Consider the following 7,677-nt stretch of genomic DNA (forward strand, 5'->3'; position numbering starts at 1 on the left):
CACTAGCAGCTCTCAGAGAGCCTGAGGTTTGGCCTGTGTCCCTCTTAACACACATCCTACTCCAGTGTCAGTGCACACACATTCCTCAGTCACACCAGTTTCTTATGTGTTTCTAGTATTTCCACTATTGATCTCCCTGTTGCTCTCACACTTACAAACACACGCCTAAACACACAGACAAATTATATTTTAGATTTTGTTAACTGCTGTTGGAAGCGTACATAAACACGTATGAATTCCCACAATGTGTGGGCTACAGTCTGTAGGTCTATCTGTCTATCTATCTGTCCATCTGTCTGTCTATCTGTGTCTGTCCCTCTGTGTCTGCTGGTCTGCCTATCTATCTATCTATCTATCTATCTATCTATCTGTCTATCTCTCTATCTATCTGCCTCTTTCTTTCTCTCTGTCTCTTTGTCTGTCTGTCTGTCTATCTATCTCTCTCACGCTGTCTTATGTGGTTACCTGGTATATAACCCAGGTATACTTCAGTAATGATTAGTGAAGTCATTTCTATGTGTAGGGCCAGGATTAGTATCTTCTTTTAAAGCTGTCACAGAGACGTCTTCATACCCCTCATTGAAATTTATCTAGCCACTTTACACTGAACACAGTAAAACCTCAGTGCACTTTTCCAGGTATGCTTATCAAGGAAGGGCTGAACACGACCGTGTCTTTAAAGCGCCACTGAAGATATACTGTATCTCACCCCTGTAGAGCTTTTAAACTGAGACAGCTAAATCAGGTCAACAAATAGTGTCACATATCAGACATTACACCCCTCATATTTCCAATCCTGTATCAGACACCTCCATCATAAACCTGTTCTCTACAGTGATTTAGATCAGGGTTGGGTGAGAAGTTAGAAACATGTGGATTTTATTTAATTTACTTTTTGGTTTGTAAACCATTTAAATAATACATCTCTAACACTCTAACTTTTATTATTATTATTATTATTATTATTATTATTAAATGTATTTTTGTCTATGAGTTAAGGCTTATATTAACATAACATTTACTTTTTTTAAATAACTGATGTGTGCTTGTTTTCTGAGAATAATATTAAAAATTTAATGTGGCTTGACTATTTAAACACATAATTTGAATGTTCTACATGAGCACTCTTTCTCTAAGACACTTGTCCCATATGGAGAGTGAACTGTGAATCTGATCCTGAATGTTAGCTGGTGGGCTGGGTTTGAGCCAGGAGAGGGGCTTTCCAGTCCTGAAAGGTTAACCCAGTGATCAGTGTCAGAGCAGTGCTGGAGTGGCCACCCTGTCTCACTGTCTATGCCAGTGCAGTTCAGCCAGGTTCAGGCTGGGTCACTTCAGCTTAATGTTGTGGCCCATGCTTTAATTGCTCATAGCCACAAAATTTACTTATTTGTTTCATAATAGTAAGTGCTGGTAGACTGTGTCAGCTCACCAGAGATCTCACAAACAACACAATTTTGTTTTGTCCGATTCTCCACACAACTTACTGCATCCATATTAAGTGCCCAGTTATTTCCACATGCTTTTTGCGTCATGTGTCTGGGGCACGATAGTAAAAGGGAAATGCAAGTGTCAGGTTAAACTGCATTACAGCAACTGTAAGACGCAGCATCTACAGTGTCAGGAAGAGGTATTTAAGCCAAATGTACAGTGTTATTGGGTTCAGTTAGCCAGGGTGTGCATATGTGTCTTCAGACAGATTGTGAGACAGTGTGAGTGAAGGAATTTAAAAAACTTCAAACTTCTCTCAACAGGATCTTGAATGCATTTGGGACAACCTGACTCATGCGTTCTTTTACAAATGTGTGAGAGTGTGAATAGAAGCTCATTTTACATTTGACTGTCACCAGTTTCATTAGTAACCATGCTCTCTACTCTACTCTACTGGTTGTTTTTGGTGATTGACTGAATACAGGTAAAAAATGTGGTATCTTAACTTCACAGAAATGTTCTATTACCTTACACTATCTGTACAATATTTGTTGTAGACACCCCTTCTGTAATGAATGCATTCAGCTACTTTAAGTTGCACCAGTTGACACTGATGTGCAACTGCACACACATAGCTTTTCTCATTCCTGTGGAGAAACACTGACAACAGAATAGGGCTCTCTGGCGCAGATAAAAATGAACTTATCGGCACCATGCCTAATGCTAAGTATTGCACTATTAAAAATAGTTAATAAATAATTCATTAATGTCAATTAATATTTAATAACTACACTAACAAATGAATAACATACAAACATTGATGGTGTTTCTTTTAAAGTGTTTTTGTGTAGTGGGGCAAGTAACCATATTCTGAATATGGTCTTTACAATATGTAACATTGACTGAGACATTACTGTATATATTTCTGTATTCTGAATTCATAATAAACACGTGTGTTCTGTGAGGTCCCAGCCCTGCCTGTGTGTGATTATTCTTAGGCGTCTGTTGTGAAGGGAAATTGTCATCTTAGACTTTGTGGCATAAAGCACACCTGCGTTAGTAACAATAACCAAAATAGATGTGCTGTAGCCATGTGTGTGTGTTTGTGTGGGTTTGGCTGTGGGTGTGTGTATGTCTGCATGAGTGTTTGTGTGTGGGTGTGTGTGTGTGTGTGTGTGTGTGTGCTGAACACAGGCTGCAAGATATAGTGAGCTGTCATCAAAACTTACAGCAATGCCAGGCATGCTCAGTCTCTGACTCCGAGGCTCCAAATATTCTCACACACACACATACACACACACACACACACACACACACACACACTGCAAATCAAAGACCCCTCCCTTCTTTCTGACTCTGAATGAGCATGAATGTGTTTGTGTTTTGCTGTGTCAGAGCCTGTGAGGTGTCTGATTTAGAGTGTTTTGTGTTGTACAGCGATGTAGACTTCATTCATTACACTGTAAAAAAATACAATTACTTCGTATGTTTTTTTTTTGTTTGTTTTGTTTTTAAACCATAAAAAGACCACATTTGGTTTCATGAAGAACTATGGGCCTTATTCACCAACCATTCTTAACACACACTTATGCAGTTATTCACGAAGACCCTGACAATTCTGCAGTTGAATTCTGCAGTTTAAAAACACCATGAATCTGATGTATGACTAATTTGTTCTTGAGGACTTTTCTTAAGAATTTCTTTTTACAAAAAATCTGAGAAAGATATTGGTTAATATGTAAATGTTATAGAGATATGTATGTATATGTATGTAATGATGAGTGAGTGTGAAGAACCTTTGAGAGGTTTGAAACTTTTGAGAAGGTTTTCACACGCTTTCACAATCTACACACACATCTCTGTTACAAACATCCCTCAAATAATCATTTGAAGCAGCATGTAGGCCTATTTGTAAGCTGTGTTTGCATCTAGTAGTAATAGTCACTGTTCATGTATGCAGTGCTGACATTTCTGGTCCTACAGATTTACTACGCTGGTGAGATACAACACAATATTCAGATGCCCCTGTAGACCTTGATAGTCATATCAAATGTGGTAAATTTCCTGCAGAGCTGTAGGTCTTTAGAACCGCTTTTCAAACTGATTTGGGAAGCGCTGGGATAAAAAAAAGAGGTAGTAGTTGTATTTGTCCACTAGAGGGCAGTTAAGCACCATACATTGCCAGGTAAATGTGCTGTGCACTGAATGTGACTGAACCTCTTTCAAACAGGAAATTGTGGGTCTAATGGATAGTCCTGGACCCCATGCTCTGCACAGGGGATAACATAGGGGACTTGGATTAATTACTTAATGAGATAAATCTAGGGTTAAGTGTCCAGGACTGTGCTTGGGAGCCCCTGGAATATATATGTATACAGCAAACTAGACACTGCAGTTTCTTAAATGCAGTGTCTCGAGCACATTCACTGTCCAGTTGATTGGAAATAACTGCCTTGCCCACCTGCCTTATACGTATGCCTTATACCCACCTTATAGTTACCACTTAATGAGATCTACCCATCCTTTCCCTTTCTGTCTAGGCATGCAGTCACAGACTGTAGCCCATTAGTTGATAAAGTTATGGGCCACACTATACTCTGTTCATGATTGGTCAGTTTTGACAGTTCTGTGGTTGACCAGATTTGACTTGGGTGGTGTACTATTCTCAACATAGCAGATATACCAAAACACCCAGACACATTGTGGTGCTGGAGTTTTACCCATCTCAGTGCCACTGCTTGACTGTGAGTGGTCCACTAGTCAAAGATGTGGTCAACAGCACTCCTGTTGACCACATCTCTGAACACTGATGAAGGACTAGGGAACAACTGAGACAAGCACTGCCAATAGAATGAATTGTGTTTTCTAAATGTACACCTGCAGGGTTGTTCAACAAGGTAGGTGTTTCTAAAAAAATGGATACTTTGCAAAACACCAATCTGTTTCCCGCTAATCTGCTTCTTGAGGAAAGCACTTAGGGCCTGCCTGTCAGCTAGGAAAGAACATAGTCCTGATTTTCTCATGAACACCCTGTTTTCTTTGTATAGTGCACCTGCGCGACTCATCTACTGAATGAGCTTCTTTTACAGTGACGTCTTTGAGAGGTCTCTGAACTCTCTACGAGCAGCCACCCAAGTAGACAAAAACTGTTGTGTGTGCCAAGTTAAGAAGAATCAATGGAATTCTTTTTTGAGGGTGGGAGGTGGAGGAGAATCTCCCGGCTAAGCCGTTATCTGTGTGTGAGTGACGAGGGACAGATCGCTTCATGCAGGTTGAGACTGTGCTGGCAGAGGGTGAATGAGCCTCCTGCAAAGGTGTGGAGGGCAGAGCCTGCAGGCTTCAGCTTGATGATAGCCAATTTCCATTTGATGGGAAAACTTCCAGTTACAACCATAAAGTGAGATAGAGATGAGGTGACTCTTTGAAATCTTAAAGGTCTGGTATGTACATTTGGGCAATATAAGAAAATATCCCATCAATCAAATGACTGGTAAAAAATAAATGACTAAAGTAAGATAATGGCAAAATGGCATAACAGCCATTCAGCTACTTGTAACTGTGCAATTTCTGGAGGTGTTATACACTTCCAGTTCTTTATACACTGTCAAATAAAACTCATTTCTGCACTTTCAGCAATTCAATTGATTTGTTAACTTGTTTTAAACAACAACAAAGTAAACAAGAGTAAAGAAACTGGAAAAAAAACATATACAAGCAATGGAATAAGGTAGAATTGAGTTCAAAGTTAAAAGTATAAGAGGAACATCTGGAGATTCTTCAGTTCTTCAGTGTATGAACCTCTTTGAGGAACCTTCAAGGAATCTTTTTCTTCTAAAAACCTTTTCTTGTAGATTTCTTAAAGCAGCTTAAGAGGTTCCTCCACTGTTTCAAATTGAAGAATATCCAAAGGTTCCTCAAGGCTCTTATGCTTTTAACACTGTGGTATTGGTATGGTATGCTAAAGATCTACCTTTTGAGTGTTATTAGTCTAATTCTCCTTTTTGGGATAGTTGTTCAGTGAGTAGTGGTTATACACACAATATACTTAAAAGCATATTGTGGTGTAATTTGTCATGATAATGAAAACAATCATCATATTTCCAATTACAACTGTCAGTGTGTCCAGACCACTGTTTCTTATTCTCATAAAATACACTATATAACAATATATAATTTAGTTAAATAGTTTAATACGTTAAATAAATCAACATGTTAAGTTAAAAGTCTAAAAACATTTTACGCCAGTTGTTTTAGCTAGAGATTCTAGCAGATGTTTAGGATCGACACTGCACCATCCTCACAACACTTTTCATTTGTCCTCCCTACCAGGGCTATTACATATACATGTAACAGCCCAACCCTACAGTCAGCGGCTCAGAAGTCTCACGAAGAGGAAAAGTCAGTGAAATGCTGGCACAGCTTGTCGAAAGTGACATTTCCCCATTATGACTCAGCATTTTCTTTAACCTGGAGCAATTAGAGCAGAGGTTGGACGGAAGAACGCCTGAACTGAGAACACTCTTTCCCCTCCCGAGTCCCCCGTAACTGTAAATATCAAAATGCAGTTACTTCAGCTTACCAAGGGCCTCATGAAAATCTAATGTGACACCACATGTGAAATGCGAAGTAAATTACAGCCAGTTGTTCCTGCAGTCCCTGATCAGTAATAACCTCAAGATATGGAAAAGGGAGCACTGAAAACAGGTTCAGACTGCTTGTCCAAACAAATGAAGACTGATGTGCTCAGGTACTTAACTGGATAAATTAACACTGGAAATGCTTATTGCAAAAACAATTGCAAAACAAGGCCTTTCAGAGACTCAGTGGGAAAGATCAGGTTGGCTGATTTTTTGGCAGGGCTGCCAGATCTGTCAGGACTGACAGCATTTTTCACTTATTTTTGTGACACAATAGATAATTATTGTTTTGTGCCAAGGTACACGGCTATTCTATGAAGAGGGCTGGAGGAGCATTTTAGTGTAAGGGTGGCAAATCTGCACTGGCAAATGTAATGCTATTGTGGAGTAGCCGGATCAATACACATAACTAAAAATATTTATCCAAGTACTGCCAGTATCCTCTGCACACTGTAGCTTTAGGCCAAGTGGTGTCTGATCTATAGAATCCTGTTTAAATAAATCAGCAAGCAATGAGTGGCTGTTCATCACAGTGATTACATTTTAAAGGGTCTCATTTTCTTTACTTTACTTTTTTCTAGATTTAATATGCAAAGATTTTCCATACTGTTCACTCCCCAGTCCTAAATTAACCTTTTTTTTGTCCCAGAATGTTTGGTTATAGAGTAGCTCACATTATACAGAATCTCACAAACATACCAACATCCATACCTGTAGACGTTTCCACATGCATACATTTGAGAAAGTGCAAAGTGCACTAACATTCAGTAAATAATTTCATCACTTATACACAATTACTTTAAAAATATAATATAAATTAAGCAATCAAGCTTAGGCAAGCAATGTAACAGTAGAGTGCAGTTGCAAAACAACACTAAGGAAAAAGACAATCCCATAACAATAAAAAGTTATTTTTAATACATTTTGTATTAATTCAGAATTCAGTAGATGTGTGTGGTTATGTGTATATATATATATGTGTATGTGTGTGTGTGTGGCATACCAAGCAAATCCACACATACACAGCAACTTTGAACATGACTTAGAACTTTAGATTGTAGAACTAAACTTATTCATTTACAGTAAAACATTAATCATGATAGCAAAACCATTATCATAAGGAAATGAATGTGGTGAGGTGCTGCTGTAATGATGTTCTCCAAATGTGCTCAGTAGCTGTGCAGACTCTGCCTCCAATGAAAGGTTAAAACCTCTAACATGACCTGAAGTCAGAATTCCTCCTTTAATCTCTAGCCCTGTTTGACTTGGTAATGAAATATATGGAAAGCGTGCAGTAAGGAAGCAGATAAGGCAGAATGTGGGTGGAACGCTTGCAGACAAGAGAGTGGGGCCACGGTGATGCTAGTAGGTGATTGATTGCCAGCGTCAAGCAGGCTTAACTGAAACATCCTCCATCAGTTTTGCCCTAGTCAGCCTTTCATGCCTTGGAAATATGACTCCGCTGCCAGAAAGAAAACATCACACGTCTACATTATTGGGCCTTCCAGCAAATTCCACGAGAAATGATCGCTTCGATTGCTTCGTGGCAGGCCTAGGACTTTCTTCTGATGCATTGCCAGCTTGAAGCGCAGATGTCCTTAATTCATTAGGA

The sequence above is a fragment of the Salminus brasiliensis genome, chromosome 9, assembly GCF_030463535.1.
Source record: "Salminus brasiliensis chromosome 9, fSalBra1.hap2, whole genome shotgun sequence".
In the NCBI taxonomy this organism is placed as follows: domain Eukaryota; kingdom Metazoa; phylum Chordata; class Actinopteri; order Characiformes; family Bryconidae; genus Salminus; species Salminus brasiliensis.